Raw genomic sequence first — 23,408 nt, 5'->3', positions numbered from 1 at the left:
TGAGAGGTAAGGTGAATTTAGTTCCGTCTCTCGAGAGTACTTGGTAAAAGATTATAAACATACAAGTACAGGAAAAACCATAATTAAGAATAATGACATCAATCATTGGCATTAAAAGGGGGAGTCAAACCTGTCCCTCTCGTATCTCCTCGATAATAAAACAGGGTGCCCTTAAAGAGATAACGGGCGGGATAACAAAGCCCTAGGGTTCTGTCCCGACACCAAATTATCGCAGTTTGTGCCGTTACACCGTGGATAATCCGTTTTGTAATGATGCCGCTTTATTAACTCGATGATACACCCCTCCAATTTTCTACACAAGAGTGTGTCGATAATCTTTAGTAATACACCAAAATTTTACTGATTTCAAGTTAAACAATAAACTTTTTGCGCTAAAGGTGGTATTTCTACCAATTTAAAAGACCAATAATAGGAAGGAGAGAAGAAAAAAAATCCAAGAGCCCACTGGATTAAGAGAAAAAGAATATATGAATGTTCTACCACAGAAATTTGCTTGACGTGGTATGGACTTTTATATGTCGATGGATTGCCAATGAAAAAAAGCATTTCAAAGCCTCCTTGGATTAACCTCGGTCTTGAAGTTCTTCCAAAATGGCGGCCAAAAATGTTAAAATTGGATTTATACTCTTTCTCGTCTAATTTGGTAATTCATTACAAAGGTCAGTTTGACATTAACTGTCACTTAATTCGAAAAAAACAATATGGCGGCATAAAATCAGGGTATTCAAATCACCCTTTTCAAATGATTTTTTCTGTCAGGGTATAATTGAAAAAAGAGTAAAAATGACGCTAAAATTATAGGATTTATAAAGTTAAGTGAGTATTTTGGGTTTTCTGCAGTTTTTCTACAATTTTTAAGCAAGACAAACTGTTAACAACGAACAATGGGAGCAACAAAGTCTAGTCAGATTAAGAAAACAGAACAAACGATAGAAAGGACATCTGTCCTACATTTTGGACGTGATTGCCTCTGTAAGGTTCAAATTTAAAGGAAAAACGACAAAAAAGACAACAAAACAAGGGGACACCCGATACAGGGTCGTTTTCCGGTCGAACAAGCCCGGCAACAGCGAGTTTTTGTTAATTTTCTGACCGGACCCGTCATTGAACATCGATCGATTTTTTCCCGAAAACTGCGCTAAAAAAAAGTCTCGTGTTACTCGAGCAGTTCGATGGGGCGGAAGAATGATCAGGGGCGCCCCAACCCAAGGTAACTCTATGCGGGGGTTGTTATAGTAATTATACGTAGTTACCTGTCACGTGCCACATTGACGTCTGATTTAATTCAGGCCCGGAAGGGATGATCTTTTTAATAAAGGTGTTGTTATCAACCCCCTCGTGTTTCTTTTTCGCTCATTAAAAGCATCCAAACTTTGAAGGGCCTTACCAACACCACCTGAAAAAAACAACACCCACATATTAGCAAAACATCCTGTATCTAGCACAATGAGTAGCTATTATTTTGACAGTTGCCTTATATTGTCAACGTCGTTCTCATAGCCGTCTATGATACCAAAATATTACTTAAACGTGTAGCACGGTTCAGTAGGGATGGGCAAAGCCTTATGTTAAAACGGGGAAAATTAACTTCTGGGAAGGAGTTCAGGTGCACTTCCGGCCCCAATAAGGCTTCTCCCTACGGGCCCCCTTTATTTAAATGGGGCTTCTTCTTATAGAACAAAAACGAACGCGGATGACTGACCTATCAATACACAACTATTGAAATTAAAAATGTTCGGTGCAGGACGCCACTGCGACGCGTTCTGGATTCTACCAATGTGGAGGCATTTTGACAGGTGATTGACGGGTGCGAGCGCGCGGTTTTGTACAACCCGACAGCGGCTTCCGCCGTTCACTTAAAACCTTTCCAGTCTTAATGTTTTCGTTTCGTTCCCGGATCGACCAAAAAGGTCAACGACGCATAGAAACCACATTGCCCCGGTTATTCCACGAATTTTTTGTTATGATTGACAGCTGTCAAAGTACTGGACACCATTTACAGAGACGTTACAACCGGCCGAAAAAATTGTCATTTTTGCCGTTCACCGGTAACTAGAATAAGAACAAAAACGTTTTTTTCAGTGGATAGACACGTGATCTATTCGGTTCGTTGTGACAGCATTGCAACTAGTTAACGCGTGTTTTCCTACTGGTTAACCAAAAAGTATGTTTTTCTTTGTTTAACTTGTTTAGCACAGTTAATCTTACGTTTGAAAAGAATTGAAAATAAAAAATGAAAAAAAAAAAAAAAAAAAAAGTTGAATTGAATTTTTGTATCAAACGTCACGGGACAGAGAGGCGTGACGTAAAAATAATAGAGAGGTTCGGCAGCCAAACCATTTTTCTTACCCTGTACAATTTGTATGGCTTTTAGGACACAATTTCGTCGGGGGTTTCCAGTTTCAGAAAATCCAATTGGACCGAGGCCGGGGGAATTTATAATTCCCCGTCACCGGGTTGGGGAATTTCATTATATCGAGATAAGTGCTCCGTTATTCGTCCCTTGGGTGGAGGTGTTACCCCCTCCTCCTTTCGCAACGACAACAAACACTCAACAACAAAAATCCAGGGGCGTGCAACGTCCATAAACAACCGAGCCGATAATTTACGAAAAAAAAGATCAATGGCGACGATAACCAAAACCGCGTCTCTCGTTCGTTTACGAACGGATCGGTAAATTTTTTTCAGATGGTTTAATATGGCCACACACGCGACACGAGTTTTATTAATTGTCAGATGTCGCTGCTGTCGCGATAAGCAACGCCGTTTTTAATATAAACGTAAACGATCGCGGTGGGCGTGTGTGTGATTTAAACCGCACGTCACATGATAATGACAGTTGACGTTGACAAATTACTCGAAAACGATATTAAATACAAATTATGAATAGTTGGCTTAGAAAAATATATGTTCATAGAATAGTCACGTGAACGTCCAACTAATTTCCAGTTGAAAGTTTCTGCAAACAAGCTATTGTTTTTGTTTACCTTGAAGCGCTCAACTGTCAAACGTGCTTTAATTTTGACAAGTGGTAAATTACAACTTTACTGTCAATGTCAACTGTCATTGACAGAATTTCATTTCGTTTTTAAATAACTTTTTAAGGATGCATTGACCCGCAGTCTACCCTGTTTTTTTTTTTTTTAATTCTGGAAAATTCCGAAATAAAACGGGAATAAACAAGGGCCTTCGAAATTCGAGTCAATGTTTTGATACTTTTTTCCCTTCCCCTATTATACCTTTCCGAATCAAATTTATGTATTATCGTTTTTCTTTTTTTTTTTCGGGAGAAACAGTCGACGGAGCGATTTAATTATGACCGCAGTAAAATTTTATAAAACCGGGAATGTTTACACCGAATAAATCACGACCGGGGATAAAACGGGAATACGTAGTCAAAATAAAGCGGTTTTTTTGATGACGGGTTAAATTAAACCCACAGCGCAATTTAAAAAGGGGAGTGACCGTCCAAACGACCCGATTTAAATCCAAATAAAACCAGTTCAAAGGAAAAATCACTGTGCACTCTCCAAGATTGTGGACTGCTCTATGGTGCGGTTTTGACAGTTGCTACCTAACAATCTATGACTGTCTACTCTGTCAGTTGTGTCATCGTGATGACATAATTGACAGTTGTACAGTGACGTATGTCAAATGGTTCCATAATTTGCCGTGCATAGCTGGTAATAATTGGGATGATTTTTGGGTCGTTCTGGAGGTTTATTTACCGACAGTTGAAAACAATCAGGTCACGTGACCTCCCCAACAACATTTTGCCTGTAATTACAGGAACAAAGTCACATCAAAACTGGTACACTACTTTTACCAATTGAACTGACAAAAGTGAAAATAATAATTGACACTTGACAAATGACGGTAAAACCTTCGTAACAACTTTGAACTGAATTTGCTAATTGAAAACAGTCACGTGACCTACAGAAGCTCCTTGTAGTCGTAAAGATAATCGCGTAACCTTCAGAGCGGACACTTCGATCTTAAATATGGTCACGTGGCTGCATGGTAGCTATATTAATCTTAGGAAAAGTCACGTGATCTTTACGATTCCATTCGACGCTTGAAAATAATCACGTGACCTTCACAAACTACATTTTAATTTATAGGGCAATATTCTGTGAAAATTTTCTGCAATAAGGACGCTGCTTCTTAGCAACACTCTCACTTCAAAGGTTTACAGCTCCATGGTGTGGTTTTGACAGTTGTGACGTAACAATCTGTTTTGGACTAGTTATCTATTCTGTCAGTTTTTGACAATTGCACTTGACAGTCGTGCGTGACGTGGCCGTCTATTTACTACAACGTTGCCCAATGTCTAAATTTTTAAACAAAATCACTGTGACATAATTGACAGTTGTACAGGGTGTCCGGATTTTGACAGGAAAATCCTATTTCACGGATAAATGGAAAAAAAACCGTATTTCGATAATTTGTCAGTATGCGGCGCTAGATGGCGCTTTTCAAATTTCGCCCATTTTGAAAATTCCTCACAACTTTTTTGTTTATTAAAATATCGAAATGAAACAAAAACATTTTTGATGTGATTCCAGTGGCGTGCTTGGTTTTTTGCTAATGTTTTTCGTTTTCTCAAACATTTACTTAGTTTTAAATTAAAACGGCTGGTTGGCTATAACTTCTTCTAAGTGTTGAATGAACAAAATGGCGTCCACATCCGCCATATTGAATTTTCTGTCAAAAAACGATGTTGCACCTTATTTTAAAGGGAATTTCGCGTATATTTAAAATTTTACCCACAAAATGGCGTCCAAGTCCGCCATTTTGAATTTTTCGTCAATAATTGATGCTGCATCAATTATGTTGCATCTCATTTTTGAGGGGAAGTGATCACGTGGTACTCACCACTGGGCAATTTCGTCAGCGCCCTCAACACTGAAAATCACCGTGGAATCGGTATTTTCCTTGATATACTTGGCCAACAGAAATATGGCAACACTGGCGCGAATCGTAGTGACATCGGACGTTTCCAGGATGACGATGACGTCATCCAGCGCTGTGGCAACGTCGCCTTCACTGAAAATCACCTGGTTTTGGTTTCCAAAAAATCGGCCACCAACTGAGCTTTTCCAGGTCGGGGCTGCCCTTCATCCTCCATACCGATTGCAAACGACTGGAATCACATCTTTGACGCCCTCTAGCGGCCAAACCAATCAATCAACTTAAAAGTAGACATTTTTCGACCAAATTATTATTATTGTTATTTTTGGACGATATCCACCAAATTATCGATATTGGTTGATATTTGAATTTACCATACGGTCAAATAAGTTTAGGGACATTTTGGATTGTGGCACTTGTTGCTCTGACATTGAATAATTCCGTTATTTGACAACTGACGTCAAAATGTCATAGAACAAAAAAGACAGCCGAGATTCTAAGCTTTCCAAAAATGTTCACGGTTAAGTTGATTGGTTGCACCGTTTGGCCGCTAGAGGGCGTCAAACTTGCACTGCCAACTTTCCTTAAACTTTCAGTGCACCAATTCCTTTAACCGTAAATAACTCGCTTATCTGACAAGTTACGTCAAAAAGTCACTGAAGCGAAAAGATAGCTCAAATTGCTGATAGCCTAAAAGTGTTGATCGATTGGGCCGTTTGGCCGCTAGAGGGCGTCAAAGTTGTGTTTGATTCCAGTCGTTTGCAATCGGTATGGAGGGCAGGCCCGACCTGGAAAAAGCTGGCCGATTTTTTGGAAACCAAAACCAGGTGATTTTCAGTGAGGGCGACGTTGCCACAGCGCTGGATGACGTCATCGTCACCCTGGAAACGCCCGATGTCACTACGATTTGCGCCAGTGGTGCCATGTTTCTGTTGGCCAAGTATATCAAGGAAAATACCGATTCAGTGGTGAGTACCACGTGATCACTTCCCCTCAAAAATGAGATGCAACATCGTTTTTTGACAGAAAATTCAAAATGGCGGATGTGGACGCCATTTTGTTCATTTCTTGAATTACCGGACATTTTCTTTAAAATGAGGTGCAATGTCCGACATGCAATTGCACCAAACAAAAACAGTTTTGGAATATTTTTTTTTTTTAGTGTCTCTTGTACGCCTTTGTATTCAAGATATTCACTATTAAACATTGGGAATTTTACTATTTGGTAGGTTGTAGCAGGCGAACGGTTTGAAGATCTGTCTTGTAATGGTATTTTCAAAAAATACAAAAAAATACTAAAAATTTGATTTGGACCTATTGACAGTGACGTACGTGTTGCATGACGTCACTTTCTGGCTGAAAAGCAAAAAAACAATTGGGTCTTTCTTCGTGGGTTTATTTACTGTGTGAATTCCCTTTTTCGAGTGGCGGCACTCAGAAAATCAGAGGCGCTATTAAAGTGCCCTTTCTTATTCTAAAGCAAACAGTCCAAGAGAAGCAGTCAAGGGCCTTGCAGGCCCTTATTTTCTGTGTATGAACAGCCGCCACTTTACCCATTTTTACGCCGTTTTTCTCCTTGACTTGACCATCACCATCTGCCCATAAACGCAGAAATGTTGTAGTAGGCGTAATCAAGATAAAAACAACCGAAAAAATTGTTTTGAAAACCTTCGCAAAAGCTGATAATAGGGCTTATAACAAGCCGTGTCGCCGATTCGCAGATAAGAACAGAATGATTCGATCTCGATACAATGATAATTTCCTTTTCTATTATACCAATATGGCTACCTAAAGGTCCTTTTTGTCAGATCGGTCCCGCTGATAACTTGTCGTCGAGTTTGACAGGGATTCGAAAAGAATTCCATTATATTATCAAAATACGAGACTTTCGTGTATAGTCTACTTTTGTCCGTATTATTTTTCCTTGTAATATAGTGAAATGTAGGGAACCGCAGCTTGTCGTCGAAACTGGATATCCGAGTTATACGCGAAGCGTAACCAACCATTGCGGTTTTGGGTTTTCAAATACAAAAAAAAAGGGTGAGAAAGTGCGGGTTTTAGCTGAAAATTCAATATCGGGTGACGAGCATTCTTTTGGCTTGAAAAAACGCTAAATTTGTCTACAGTGCGTTTTTTTTAACGCGCAACATAGGATTTTACGTGTTAAATTTTTAAGCCCATGTTAGACCATTTTATTTTGGAACTGCAAGTCTATAACTTGACAGGTGTGTCTTTAGTACCCTGAAGCTTAAGTAAGTCTACCAATTTGGTCTAAAAAGTGATTAAAAACTGGAAAAAAATCATTTTTTTTCGAAAAGATTTTATCGTTCCATACTCCCTGTATGTATTGTTGTTCCTTGTTGTTTTTATACTGGCAGGGCAGGTAGCAGGTAAAGTGACATATTTTGACTGCATCACAACCCAACATCTTTTGAACGTCAAAAGGGCATTTTATGATTGTTTGAAATACTGTTTGGCTTCAAACGGAGGTCACTTTGAACAATTCACTTATAAAAATACTTCTTTTGTTTTTAACTTTCTTGATATAAAGTTAATGATCACCCTGTTTTACTTTCTACGCCAAATTTTACCTGCTACCTGCCGTGCCAGTATCAAAAACAACAAAGAACAACAATGCATACAGGGAGTATGAAACGATAAAACCTTTTCGAAAAAAGATGATTTTTTGCAAGCTTTTTAACACTTTTTAGGCCGAATTGGTAAACTTACTTAAGCTTCAGGGTACGAAACAGCCACCCGTCAAGTTTTATACTTGTAGTTCCAAAATAACATGGTCTAACATGGGCTTAAAAATTTAACACGTGAAATCCTATGTTGCGCGTTAAAAAAAACGCACTGTATAGTTTTTACGTTAGTCCCTTATAAGATTCTATAGAACAATCCACGGCAGTTGCTTGTTACGTCATCGTGTGCACCGCCATGTTGATCACTAGGATTAATACAGTATGTTCATTTTCTTTGTAACTACCAATAAACATACAAGAATCTGACTTACGTCAAAAAACTGGAAAAAGAACAAAGTAAGTCAATTTGGCAACATATCGTAAAAATGTGGTAATAAATCGGAAAAAAATGATCAGTTTGGAAACAGCGCAAAAAAATCAGTCGGTTTTAGTAAAATGTCAGTTTGACAACGTTGCAAAATTCGGTCTTTGATTTGACAATTTTAACCAGACAATCGAAAATTAGTCAAGTGACCAGGGTGCCTCACTTTGGATATTTGACATTTAAAGGTGACAGCTTGGTAGTTATGCTTGAAAAAATACAGGGTGGTCAAAAAAATTAATTTTAAAAAGTGTAAAAAATCATGTTTTTAAATGAAAACACCCCTAATCTTCTTCCCCGTCTAAAATTAGGACAAGTTTGTATTATGTTACTTTTTTTGAAAAATTTGTATTTTTTGAAATAAACTGTGCCACATACGCATAAGACTACAATATTACCAAAGTAGGCGGTGCATGTGTTGCAAACGTGACGTCACAATGACGTAATTGAACTAAACAATGCATTGGCCAACTGTCAAATTACGTCATCGTGACGTCAAATTTGCCCAGCACACTCGATGAAGCGTCAAAATGATACTATGCCACAGCCTACTTTACCATTAAAACTCACGAAACGGCATGTTAGACGTTTGTGGGATAAAACATCGTTAATTTGTGATTATTTTAGAATATCAACTGTTCAATAAAGTAATTTAACACAAAATTGCCTTAATTTTAGGCAGGGAACAGGAAAAAATTATAAAAATAGGAGTGTTTTGTTTCTGCAAATTTTTAACCACCCTGTAGCATTTTGATGGACGTAATGATGGATGTAACTACCAATAAACATAAAGGAATCTGACATTTTCTGATTTACAACGTCAAAAAACTGGAAAAAGAACAGTAAGTCAATTTGGCAATACATAGTAAATACAACATAGTAAAATGTCAGTTTGACAACGTTGCATAATTCGGTCTTTGATTTGACAATTTTAACCAGACAATCGAAAATTAGTCAAGTGACCAGGGTGCCTCACTTTGGATATTTGACATTTAAAGGTGACAGCTTGGCAGTTATCCTCACCGTCAAAATTAAACCTTAGAGCATGAATATGGTTTTAGACGCGACACTTCAGTTCGCTGGAAAGTTGGCAACGCTGTAAATAGATGGTAAAAAGTCATCAAAAATAGCAGTTTTTTGCGCATATAATCGTGTTCATATCCTGATTTTCCAATTATGACAGGATTACACGATGACGTCATAGCCAAGTGCGCAATGTTGTGCTATAGACCTAGAACTTCCCAAGTAACTTAATAATACCTATCTTTTTAAAACAATCACTATTTATCACCTAAAATATTTTCAAGATGGAGGCACTTCCTGCAACTCGCTTATTTTAAATGAAAATTCGTTTGTGAGATATTTACCACTGTTTGTGAAATTTGACATTTGCAATTTCTAAAACAATTGTTATATTCGCATATCAGAAAATCATCTTTTTTCTTGGTTTTTTGCTTTCTGTTGTTGCTTATAAGAAAGGATGCGGAAAAACGTCTAGAGAAAAAATACAGGGTGGTCAGAAAAATTAATTTTAAAAAGTGGAAAAAATCAGATTTTTCAAATAAAACACCCCTCTTCTTCCCCATCTAAAATAAGGGCAAGTTTGTATTATGTTACTTTTTTGAAAAATTTGTATTTTTTGAAATAAACTGTGCCACATACGCGTAAGACTACAATATTACCAAAGTAGGCGGTGCATGTGTTGCAAACGTGACGTCACAATGACGTAATTTAACTAAACAATGCATTGGCCAACTGTCAAATTACGTCATCGTGACGTCAAATTTGCCCAGCACACTCGATGAAGCGTCAAAATGATACTATGCCACAGCCTACTTTACCATTAAAACTCACGAAACGGCATGTTAGACGTTTGTGGGATAAAACATCGTTAATTTGTGATTATTTTAGAATATCAACTGTTCAATAAAGTAATTTAACACAAAATTGCCTTAATTTTAGACAGGGAACAGGAAAAAATTATAAAAATAGGAGTGTTTTGTTTCTGCCAATTTTTGACCACCCTGTAGCATTTTGCTGGACGTAATGATGGATGTAACTACCAATAAACATAAAGGAATCTGACATTTTCTGATTTACAACGTCAAAAAACTGGAAAAAGAACAGTAAGTCAATTTGGCAATACATAGTAAATACATAGTAAAATGTCAGTTTGACAACGTTGCATAATTCGGTCTTTGATTTGACAATTTTAACCAGACAATCGAAAATAAGTCAAGTGACCAGGGTGCCTCACTTTGGATATTTGACATTTGAAGGTGACAGCTTGGTATAGTTATCCTCACCGTCAAAATTAAACTTTAGAGCATGAATATGGTTTTAGACGCGACACTTCAGGTTGCTGGAAAGTTGGCAACGCTGTAAATAGATGGTAAAAAGTCATCAAAAACAGCAGTTTTTTGCGCATATAATCGTCTTCATATCCTGATTTACCAATTATGACAGGATTACACGATGACGTCATAGCCAAGTGCGCAATGTTGTGCTATATACCTAGAACTTCCCAAGAAACTTAATAATACCTATCTTTTTAAAACAATCTCTATTTATCACCTTAAATATTTTCAAGATGGAGGCACTTCCTGCAACTCGCTTATTTTAAATGAAAATCCGTTTGTGAGATATTTACCACTGTTTGTGAAATTTGACATTTGCAGATTCTAAAACAATTGTTATATTCGCATATCAGAAAATCATCTTTTTTCTTGGTTTTTGCTTTGTGTTGTTGCTTCTAAGATTGGATGCGGAAAAACGTCTAGAGAAAAAATACAGGGTGGTCAAAAAATTAATTTTAAAAAGTGGAAAAAATCAGGTTTTTCAAATGAAACATCCCTAATCTTCTTCCCCGTCTAAAATAAGGGCAAGTTTGTATTAAGATACTTTTTTGAAAAAATTTGTATTTTTTGAAATAAACTGTGCCACAGACGCGTAAGACTACAATATTACCAAAGTAGGCGGTGCATGTGTTGCAAACGTGACGTCACAATGACGTAATTGAACGAAACAATGCATTGGCCACCGGTCAAATTACGTCATCGTGACGTCCAATTTGCCCAGCACACTCGATGAAGCGTCAAAATGATACTATCCCACAGCCTACTTTACCATTAAAACTCACGAAACAGCATGTTAGACGTTTGTGGGATAAAACATCGTTAATTTGTGATTACTTTAGAATATCAACTGTTCAATAAAGTAATTTAACACGAAATTGCCTTAATTTTAGACAGGGAACAGGAAAAAATTATAAAAATAGTAGTGTTTTGTTTCTGCCAATTTTTCCAACCACCCTGTAGCATTTTTTTTGGACGTTTTTCCGCACCCACTGGTAAAACCAACTTGGCTAAACACGACAAAACACAAAAACAAAGAAAAAACCGTTTTCTGTTATGCGAAAATTGCAATTGTTTTAGATAGTTGCAAATGTCAGATTTTCCATAGAATTGTAAATATTTCCGAAACATATAAAGATAGGTATATGAGGTTATACATGAAATTTGGGTAGAATTTGTCGTAGAATCGAAAAAGAAAACAATATACAGGGTGTTCCCTTAATTTAAATAAGGAAGTTGCTTTAGATATAACCGGAAGTGTCTTCATCTTGTAAATATTTTAAGTGAACGACTTTCACCGACTTTGTGACAGCTAAATTTGTAGATTTTTCAAGTCAAATTAGAACCATTAAATTAAGTTGTAAATTCAGCCTTGTCGTTTAGAATCGTTTTCTTTTTCATCGAATTGAAATCAAACAGAATCGAGAGCGCATCTGTCTCACCCTCCCCGACGGATGCATCCCCCTCCTGGCGGGGTCGTGCACTATCAAATTACCCATTATGCGCCCTCTACCTGTACAAAACGCGGGGTCACACAAATATAAGGAGCATCGTCGACCAAAAACCCGGCAGCAGAGAGAGCGCAGTCCGCACCTTTTGTTGTTCATTTTTCGCTCTTCTCCCCCATTTACACACACGGAACCCCCCGCTGACGCTAATGAATCACCCTTCGGCCCTTTCTAATAAAGATAATGACGACTTTCAGACAAATGCGCGCACCAGACAGGAATAATAAGGGTGCAGGCACCCACAAAGTTATTTTGCTTGGTGCCAACTGCAAACCAGACAACAAAAGTACCAAAACCTCCGGATAATCCCTCAGTCAGCGCACATTGCTCATAAACAGAACTAATGCTTTTTTTTTCTTTCGTTAAGCCTTTACGCGTGATTACGCTTCTTGCGAGTCAATCGATCGACAAATCAAGCCGGCAACGTTGCCTAAACTGGCACCACCAACCAGGGGGCAGGAGCAACTCAAGCTCCGCCCTTTCCACCAACCGCCATTGACGGGGCGGGACGACCAACGTTGCCACTACCGCGATTATTGAATTGAAACCCCGGGGGCGATTAATTAGATTCGAGAAGAATAGGGATCGATCGGGTCCGACAAACAAAGCTAATATTGGCAGAAAAAGGGGCCTGGAAAACAGTAAAAGCGTTTTGAGGTCTTTTGTTTGCTCATTTTTTCGGTCTTACAACATTTTTCGCTTTTATCAAGGTCGTACTCGAAAATAGGGGTGTCGAATGTCGACCACCCTAGTTACCGGGCACATCTGCGCCCCCTTTTCGAAAACCATTTTTTTTCTTTTTAGACTATTCCACCGCAAAATCGTTCGCTATTATTGGGTATCCGATTACCGCGGTTTAATCAACCTGAACCGGATTGGACATTGATTCGGTTTGATTGATGGAGCTAGAAAACTGGTTTACCAGACCGTTTTCGCGGGTTTGTTTCGAATTTACTAGTCTGGAGTGCAGAGGCAACCAGTTTTATGCACTTCAACTCGTATACAAAGTGTCACAACATCGGACTGGCTAAGTGCCTGAAATTTGATAAATACCAACAACGCCAAGGAATGCAAAAGCCACAAACCGAACGAAAAGAAGAGTTCAGACTAATTCAATGTCAAATTGTTGTAGTACATTTGACAGTTGACATTTTACAAAGACATTATTAAGGTGATAGGAACGGGATCGCCGGGTGCATTATTATGTCAATTGTCAAATGGGAAGGTTTTAAAATATCATTTGTTAAAAGCTTGAGTTACAGTATTTTCTTAACATTTGAACTTTGACAGTTGCAAATAAAATTTTTTTTTGGTCACGTGACTGCTTTATGTAATCTGAATTTTAACAGTTAAATTTGCCGTTACACAATATTTCCGAGTTCTAAACTGCATTACTTGAGGTCACGTGACAGCTTTTTAAAATTGTAGTTATCAGGGTCACGTTTTCAAACGGCTAAAATGACAGTGAAACTATAAAGAAACCCTGAAATTTAATTAACTAACTTAAGAAAAGTTTATTGAAATCATTTTACGGATTTATGGTTGTGATTCTGACAGTTCTGACGAATGATTGTTAGTTTAACATCGTCATCCCCACTAATAACTTGTCAGAATTGCATTCGAACTTTGTCAGAAAAAATTTGACGTCTGACATAACTTTTAAAAACAAAACTGCATTATTCAGGGTTAGGTGACTGTTTTAATTGTTTTTAAACACAATTTGAACGTTGCCAGTTTGACAGAGTTGTACTTAGTCACGTGTCAAATGTCAATAAGCGGTTATTAATATTGTCAACTTCTTCTTTGTTTACTAATATAAAACATCAAAAATAATACTAAGGAAACGTAATGAATAATGATAGTTCTGTCATTAGTGTCATTTTTCCATCCCTAGGGTTGACTCACATTTGACAGTTGACCAACCACAATTGTTATTGTATAATATCAAAAAAAATTGGTATGACTTTACAATTTATTGACGTGACATATGAAGAACGATGTTGCCACGTCTCTTCAAGGATCATACTTAGTTTTAAAGGGTTTTGGGAATATCTGGCGTTAACTAAATTATTCTAAAGGCATATGTGGGATCTTATCGAAGATCTACTTAGAGTGGACTGTATTCGTGTTAATAATTAAAGTTTGTATGCGTTTTAAACAAATTTAATTAAATTTTTATGTTTTTGTAACTTTTTTACGTGTGTTCCCGCACACACGGTGTATATTATATATTTTTATTTTTGACAACTGACGTTTACAAGTGTCTATCAGTTCTGTCACGTCACAAATAGAAAGGGGCAAAATATCGATAGATTATACAGCATATTTAAAATATTTTGCATTTCTTCTGAACTTTGGCAATATTGCCAATTTGTTTCCCAACTTTTTTGATTTTCGGTATATACGACGCGGTATCACGTGACGTAGTGCGTTGGGTTAACAAGCAAAAGTGACAGTTTTATAGTTGAAATTAATCGGTTTTCTCTCTTTATACCATTTGAGTCAAATAGTTTCGAAGGTGACAGAAAGAATGTAAAAAGTCACAGTCTGAACTACATTTTACCTTTCTTTTTCTAATTTTAGTAAAATGTCAGTTTGACAACGTGCGCAGAGATTTGTTTATAAATTGGAAAAATTTAAATTTGGCAACATTGCAAAAAACTGTAATTACTCAACTAGTTTTACTAAAATGTCAATTTAACTCTTCTTACGCGTAAAAGGGATGATCCTTTTGTAGGTCACGTGGTTTCAATTATAAAATTCACTTACGAAGGTCACGTGACTATTTTCAAACGTCGAATAGAATCTTGAAGGTCACTTGATTTTTCTCACAGTCAGTAAGGTGAAAAATCTTGTTCTGAAGGTCACGTGATGATTTTCAATTATCGATAAATTCACCTACAAAGGTTATGTAACTATTTTCGAGTGTCGAATAGAATCTTAAAGATCACGTGACTGTACTTAAGGTTAAAAAGGGTGTCCTTGCAGTCACGTGACCATATTTATGGTAAAAATGTTGCTTTGAAGATCACGTCATCATTTTTCGACAAAAAATTTTTTTAGTCCTTCGTGACGATTTTTAAATGTCACGTAACTCTACTACAGGGTAAAAATAGGATTCTTCCAGTCACGTGATCATATTTTTAGAGTCAAAAATGTTGTTCTCACGTGACTATTTTTACGATTTGAAAGGAATTTCTAAGCTTTACGTGATTGTTTTCAATTATCAAATTTATAGTAACAAAGGTCACTTGATTTTTTTTTATCGTTAAACTGGATCTCATTGATGTCACGTGACTAGATTTAAAGTCAAAATGTTCCTCTGAAGGTAACGTGACTGTTTCTACTTGTAGGGTGGATCGTTGATTAATTAAAGATGGCTTCGTCCTAATCTAATCTGTCACGTGTCAAGTGACGCACAATTGCCAATTTGTTTCCCAACTTTTTTGATTTTCGGTATATAGGACGCGGTATATATCACGTGACGTAGTGGGTTAGGTTAACAAGCAAAAGTGACAGTTTTATAGTTGAAATTAAACGGTTTTCTCTCTTTATACCCTTTGAGTTTAGTTTTGAATGTGCCAGAAATAATGAAAAAAGTCACAGTCTAAACTACACTTTAACTGTACTTGGCTTAAGTACACCGGTGCTTTAGCTAGTTGATGTGAAAGCTAGCACAACAGTCACGTGGTCTAAACTTTATTATAAAAAGACTTTGACAGTTGGATGGACAACAAAATTAATTGAACCATTTCTTTCGCTAGAAAAAATAAAATTTGACAGTATACGTCAGTGGTGACAAATTACTTAAATGATTCTAAAGTAAAGATGGTCTAGGTTAAGTCTTATAAACGTCAAACGTGATCATCTGTGACTATGGTGAAGTTAGGTCACAGTAAACCAAAAGGAAGAAAATGTCAGCAAACTTAAAATTCCTCTAATTGGCACGAAATTCGGTTGGTAGCAAACGCCACTTAATAAAAAGAAGATGAGTAGTTTTTTTCTGTCACTAGTAATAATGTCAAAATTAACTTAAAAGTTTTTTAATGTAATTTAAGAAACAACAATTTTCCCAGAACTGTGATAAGTTCTGCGACAAGCTCAGCTGAAAAACCACCTGATGGAATCAAGTCTGGACGTCGGGTGGGCGTTAGGCCAGCGCTGACTGAGACGTCATTATCAAGAACGCGTGTTCAAGCTAACTCTTATCGGAACAACAAACATTTTATACTTTCCCCTCTTGAGGGGGGGGATAGTACTCGGGTTTCCCGTTACGGCTCGGGTGTCGCTCGGGACGTTTTTTTTTTTGGTTAAGACACCGCGAAGGGTTAATCTTCTTTTTTTTGGTCAGATGCCAACAAGGCCGGACAGACGAAGAGAAGAGTCAGATTGTGCGATGTTACGCAAGAAATTTAATACTAGTCAGTTTGCACTTCTTGGTAAGTTCGATTCAAAGTTTACAAACACGAAAACTAGAAACGGGAGCGGGAAAAATGTTGGACGGTCAGCGATTTTTTCCGGTTCTGAGAGTGCAATCGAGAGCGGGTTCCCACGGTTTTCTGTCGAGTTTGCGTTTGTTGGTGCCGCAAAACCGCGGAATATTAGAAAAAAAAATGGCACGGAAAAGTCGTTTCAAGGTTCTTAGATTGGACGAGACCGCATTATCCGCTTGTATAGTGTCAAAAATCACGCGAACAAACCAGGGATGTAAAATTTCCGGAAAATTAAATTTATGGGAATTTTTCCAGAACATTTTCGGTAATTGCCCGGAAAAATTGGAAAATCTGAAAATTCAAAAATAATGTGTTTTTTACAATTTTGTTCTATGAACTTGAAGGTATTCAGGCAGTTGAGACTTGTAACCTGAAACGTTCCTGTGATATTGAGCAAAAACTGCAAAAACCTAGAGTCAACTTTGACGCCCTCTAACGGCTAAACGGGACAACTTAGCCCTGCCCGCTGAACGTCACGTGATAGCCCCGTTCATTAGCTTTCTTTTGTTATACGGTAGTTTTATACAGGGTGTTTGAAATAAGCGAGTTATGGACGATTTTCTGAAAAAAGGCACGGAATTTTAATCTAACTTAGGGAGTTTTTGGGCCTACTATACTAACGGCGACTATTTTGGACTTTCCTTAATCAAAATGATTTTTTTAACTAATTTGAACCTGGGGAACACAAATCTGACGTCCATTTTGCTCTAACTGGCACCGTTTCGGAGATGACCTTGAAATTATGTCAGTTTTGACATTTTAGGGCGTGGCACCTTGCAAAATTACATTTTGACAAATGACACTTTACGTCATTTTTGTACTATTAACCTAAAATTTAAGCTGTTGAGGTTAATTTTGAAAATAAAAAATTTTCTGAAAAAAGTCAGAAGGTCACCCTTGAAAATTCTTGACAATTCCAGTTTTTTATTTTTCAAGGTCAAACGGTGCATAATACCTAAAAAGTGTATAGAAGGTAGAAGTTGCATCCCATCGAGGTGCATTTGCGGTAAAAACTTCAGACTTCTAACCTGAGATCGTTCCTGAGATATTGAGCAAAAACTGTTAAAAACGAGAGTCAACTTTGACGCCCTCTGGTGGCTAAACGGGACAACTTAGCCGTGCCCGCTCAACGTCACGTAATAGCCCCGTTTATTAGCTTTCTTTTGTTATACGGTGGTTTTATACAAGGTGTTTGAAATAAGCGAGTTATGGACGATTTTCTGGAAAAATGCACCAAAATTTCGCTCAAATTGGAAATTTCTGCTTTCGAGGAGGGGCTGCCAGAGCAAAAACAATTGAATATCGATACAAACATTTTACATCAAGTAGGCCTAGAATATGACGTAGATTCCAAAAATCGAATAAAAAATTATAAGTTTCGTTTGTTGCTCAAATTTGGGACACCCTGTATACTGATGGATTATCAAATATCTATAAGATTCATATTTGGTATTTTTTTTTCTAGAATGAAAACAAGTTACAAGGATGTTAAAAGTTCAATAAATCATCTTGTAAACCACTCCATTGTATTGTCAATAACTCGATTATTTTGACAATTATCGGGTGGTTCAATACACCAATTTGTAGCTCTTGAAATTCTCTTTTGACCACCCTGTATAGCGTTTTTAGCTAAAACGTCGAATAACTGAGTTATTTACTGTTAAAACTGAGTTGTTTGTTGTAAAGTTTGATTTTGACACCCCAGAAGGGAGAACATATAGAACATCTATTCAATTAAATCAGATTACTTACTACCCTTGCATAAATTTATAAATAATATTTAATCATTTACCCCCGTTTGCACCGTCGTTTTGTATGCCGAGCTTCATTTAAGTTTGGGTTAGACTGTGACAGTACAGGTGAAAAAAGTCACACTCTAAACCACACTTAACTTAAGCTATGCTTAAAGTACGACGGTGCAAATGGCGGTTAGATGTCATAAATTATCTCATTAGAATGCATGATAAGTTTGACAGTTGTTTTCCCTATCATGGAAAATTTTCACAACACACCATACAATACATTTTGTTTGACAGATGACAATGAAAGTGGTAGGGCAACTGTCACGCACACAAATCTGTTTTTAAGGACCAGCTTAATTTGACAGTTAAAGAGTTTCTGTATCCGTCACGTGATTGTTTAAACTAACAAAATCAGTTACGAAGGTCACCTGACTATTAATAAAGCTTGTTTTGAAGGTCACGTGATCACTTTTACAATTTGGTACAAAATCAAGCGTTTTACGGCTAAAATCAATAATTTATTTTCATTTACTGGGTGGCGTTTTTTCTAAAACATCATTAACAGGTCGACAACAATATCCGTGTGAAAAAAAATGTAAAAACCGTGAATAAGGGTAGAAACCACCCTGAACGGTTTCGGAAACCTGGAAAGGGTTAACACAATAACAATCCCGGAAATTTGAATTACTTCGTAAACCCAACCAAACCCTTTTACCTGCCCTTTAACGTGATTTTAGTTAAAAAGTGTAAATTTCTCCCTAAAGCACTTTGTAAGGGTTCAAAAGGGCAACGTGTTATTCAGGTGTTTCATTAAACCTGTCCAAAAGAAACTGTGAATAATTCCTTAAATCGAAAAGGGTTTTTTCTGGTATGTGTAAGGGTGTTTCTGGGAAAAATCACCGCCGAAAAACCCTCTAATCAAACAATCGACGCCCTTCTATATACTATACAATGTGGCGTCGCGACATATGTCGGCGGTTTCCCAGGGGAAATTGCTGCTAAAACGCCACTGGTCGTTTCCCGGGTTATCATCCCCCTTCCCCCCCAGCCCTGGTAACTTAGTCCTAGGGGGGCCCATTATGTCCGTAAATGATTGCTTGTTGGATCCGGGAATTCAATTTGGTAGACGAAAATGACGAAATCCGACTCCCTGACGGCGCGGCGTCGGGAATTAATCGAATGCTTCCAGAGGGATGATTCTCCTTTTGGGACGAAAAGGGGGTGGTATTCACGACTGTTATTATTATAATTACATAAGAAAATAAGAAACGGTTGTGTATAAGTGAAGTATATGAACGGTTACGTCAAAAATGTCAATTGTGCGTCACTTGACACTTAATATTAGATTAGGACGAAGCCATTTTTAATTAATCAACGATCCACCCTACAAGTAGAAACAGTCACGTTACCTTCAGAGCAACATTTTGACTGTAAATGTAGTCACGTGACATCAATGAGACCCAGTTTAACGATAAAAAAAAATAAAAAAAAAATCAAGTGACCTTTGTTACTATAAATTTGATATTTGAAAACAATCACGTAAACCTTAGAAATGCCTTTCAAATCGTAAAAATGGTCACGTGAGAACAACATTTTTCACACAAAAAATATGATCACGTGACTGGAAGAATCCTATTTTTACTCTGAAGTAGAGTTACGTGACATTTAAAAATCGTCACGTGGCCTTTGTAACTAAATTCGACAATTAAACAGTCACGTGACTAAAAAAATTTTTGGTCGAAAAAATGATGACGTGATCTTCAGAGCAACATTTTTACCATAAATATGGTCACGTGACTGCAAGGACACCCTTTTTAACCTTAAGTAGAGTCACGTGATCTTTAAGATTCTATTCGACGGTTGAAAATAGTCACGTGACCTTCGTAAATAAATTTTATAATTGAAACCACGTGACCTACAAAAGAATTATCCCTTTTACGCGTAAGAGTCAAATTGACATTTTGGTAAAACTAGTTGAGTAATTACAGTTTTTAGCAATGTTGCCAAATTAAAATTTTTACAATTTACAAACAAATCTCTTCGCAACGTTGTCAAACTGACACCTTTCCTAAATTTATTTACCAACTGCACAATATTGCCAAATCGATATATTTAAGTCCAAATTTTACTAAAAGTGATTAAATAAATGATCACATGACCTTCAGAGCAACATTTTAACCTTAAATAAGTCACGTGACCCCTACGATACAGCGCTGGGAAATTTACTAAAAAAAAATCGGTCCAATGATAATTTATAGGTTAATACAAATATAGAACTGAAAGTAGGCAACACTTCAATACAGCAGAATTAAAGGCCGTTTTACACAATAATGTAAACAAAACGTTAAGTTTTATTGCAACCAATAAAACCGGTTCATTGATGTATATCCGGGCTCATTCAAGAAATTAGAAAAGAATGGGCTAAAAATAGTGGTTTTTGAGGGCCCCATTACGCTTTTATAGCCAATTTTAGGCTGATAAACGATAAATCTTGTCTCATTGTAATCCAATCGGTACAATAAAAAATAGTTGTCAAAAACAAAACTTGTCGTCTGTCATTTAACGAATAGCAGTGTTGCCAAGTTGTTAGGGTGGAAAATACCCAGCTCAGTTTCTGTCCATAGATGTCCTAAGTGTTTCACACAATTTATTTAAACTGTCAAAATTGTCAAACCATAATTTAGTCCGATCAAGTTTTATTTTATTACGAAATTAGCTGGGTTATTGTACGCTATTGAATTCTGAAATTTTTATTATCAAATAAAGTTTTTTAACTGAATCAAATTTGGCAACATTGCAAGAATTAAAATACTTTAAAAACAGTAACCACCCTGTAAAACTATGTGGTCATATTGTGCAACTATACAGGATAAAAAAAGAGTAATGTTGCGCCATCTTGTAGGTGTCAAAATAACCTCAAAAAAACTGTTATTTTAACTGAATTGGACATTTTGAAACGCCCCTAAAACTAGAGGAAATTTAAATAACACTGAATAGTACTGATCAGTTGAATGCAGTGTTGCCAAACTTTGAATTATACATTTTTTTATTACAGTGCGACACGTTTTTCAGATTGGATATACCTAACTGAGTTCAAACAAAATTGCTCTGACGTCACAAACATCAAGACCACCAGTAGACTCTTCTGACAGTTTTTTAAAAATCTTGAAAAGTTTAGGACATTTTGTAGAGGCGTCTGGCAATGTTGGAAAGATTTTCTGTAGAACTTTGAGAGCTCTGGTAAGATTTCTGAAAAGTTTAAGAAACTTTCACTAGTCTCTGGCTTGGCAGTTTATTTTTGACAAACATTCTTTGCACTTTGGCAACCTTGTCAGTTACTTCGACTGTGTGACGTCAAGCTTATTTGGTTTGATTTCTGCTTTATATTAACATTTTAAGTAATTTTGCAGTGTTGTCAAACTTCACATCTAATTTATTTGCAGTCAATTTAGTCACTCACTTGTATGTACCGGGTGTCCCAATAAGACTGTTCCTCGACCATATCTCGGGAACCGTTCGTCGTATGATTTTGGGGTAAAATTTTTTTAGGTAAATCGGCCATGAAGAATCGCTGGAAAATATTTTCAAGTTCTAAAAATGACCACCAGAGGCCGTAACTGCCATCTTAAATTTTTAAATTCCATTTTCTATAAATTTTGCACAATAAACTAAAGTTTTTTTTCCTCATTTTTAAAGCGAACCAAGTTATCTATCATTTTCGTAAAAAATAAATTTCTGTTATTTCAAAAACAAAGATGTTGAATTTATCGATAATTGAAATTCATCACGTGACCTTCAGAACAAGATTTTTCACCTTACTGACTGTGAAAAAAATCAAGTGACCTTCAAGATTCTATTCGACGTTTGAAAATAGTCACGTGACCTTCGTAAGTGAATTTTATAATTGAAACCACGTGACCTACAAAAAGGTTATCCCTTTTACGCGTAAGAAGAGTCAAATTGACATTTTAGTAAAATTGGTTGAGTAATTACAGTTTTTTGCAATGTTGCCAAATTTAAATTTTTCCAATTTACAAACAAATCTCTGCGCAACGTTGCCAAACTGACATTTTACTAAAACTAAATAATTAATTTTTTTGCGATATTGCCAAACTAACATCTTTCCTAAAGTTATTTACAAATTACACAATATTGCCAAATCGATATATTTAAGTTCAAATTTTATTAAAACAAAGATGGCGTGAGGTGTTCAATTGTTTTTGAAATAACTTCTTAACGGTTTGACCAATTTTAACAAATTCAGTATTGTTGAAAAGAGCATTTCTTGGGCAATAAGAATGAACCAAAATATAGTTAATTTAGTTGAATCTTTCTGCGCCAGGGGGCTACTTTTGACACCATGACTCAAATTCCAAAAAAAAAAATTTATAAAAACCAATGGAATGATATAACTTTTTCTTTATGAAAATGTAGCCAAATAACATCCAAATAGGCCAGTGAAAACCGTTTTTCAAATTCTCGTTCCTAACCTGAAATATTGAGAAAATTAGATTATGAGATATAGTCGAGGAACAGTCTTATTGGGTCACCCGGTACAAAGCAACGTCTCAGAAACTTATTTTGACTTTGATTTAGTGCACTTTGGCAACCATGTCAATTATTTCGACTGTGTGACGTCAAGCTTATTTGGTTTGATTTCTGATTTATATTAACTTTGCAGTGTTGTCAAAATTCACTTGATTTGCTAATTGAATTTAGTGAATTACCATTAAGAAAATTATTATTATAGAGTCATTAACAATAGAGGACAGGAAGAGGGGTGTTAACCGGAGAGGGGGCGTAGCCCTGTGACCTTATCAATCATTCCTTGCTGTGCTAATTAAGACCCCACGACCGCATTTTTCGCCACCCGGTAATGACTATATCGACGTGAAATATATTATAGAGGGCGGGGACCCTTTCAAAAAAAAAATTGACTGTAATAGGGGGGTGGGGGAAACCCCCAATTAAGCCTAATTTATTGAGGTATGCGAAATCGGACCCAAAAAGGAAGGAAGCCACTCGTCAACTTTTTCAAAGCATTCTCTGTTTATAAAAATCAACCAAAGCGGGGTGAAGGGGGAGACACTTTTGACTATACCAACTACTACTCAAATAATACCAACAGATTGAATAGACAAAGACTGTGCAACTCACCCACAACCGGTCCGCTTCGATGAACTGAAAGGGGGCGTGTCCGCGACTCCGCCCCCTTTGCACTCGTCCCGGCAATCTGATTGGCCGAACGGTGGTTCGTGCGTTTGCCGCTAGAGGTGCGCGCAGTCGGCGCTGCCCCCTACAGTCATCGAGTTG

The 23,408-nt window shown here is 36.8% G+C and overlaps 1 long non-coding RNA gene across 3 annotated transcripts in view; it reads right to left on the bottom strand.

Annotated features, from left to right (window-relative positions):
- The window catches only part of LOC145729393 (uncharacterized), a 65,634-nt gene that overhangs the window by 15,691 nt on the left and 26,535 nt on the right, over window positions 1-23,408 (bottom strand). For 2 of the 3 annotated variants that reach the window (XR_014178338.1, XR_014178337.1), the window contains exon 4: window positions 1,275-1,417. This is a non-coding gene — a long non-coding RNA (uncharacterized LOC145729393). Of the gene's footprint in view, window positions 1-59; window positions 1,160-1,274; window positions 1,418-23,408 lie in introns of those variants that run through there. The other variant, XR_014178339.1, reaches the window with a different exon arrangement.

The sequence above is a fragment of the Ips typographus genome, linkage group LG5 (assembly GCF_016097725.1).
Source record: "Ips typographus isolate SLU linkage group LG5, UJ_Ityp_2.0, whole genome shotgun sequence".
NCBI lineage: Eukaryota > Metazoa > Arthropoda > Insecta > Coleoptera > Curculionidae > Ips > Ips typographus.
Note: the sequence above shows the minus strand (reverse complement) of the source record. Positions and strands in the feature narration are given on the sequence as shown.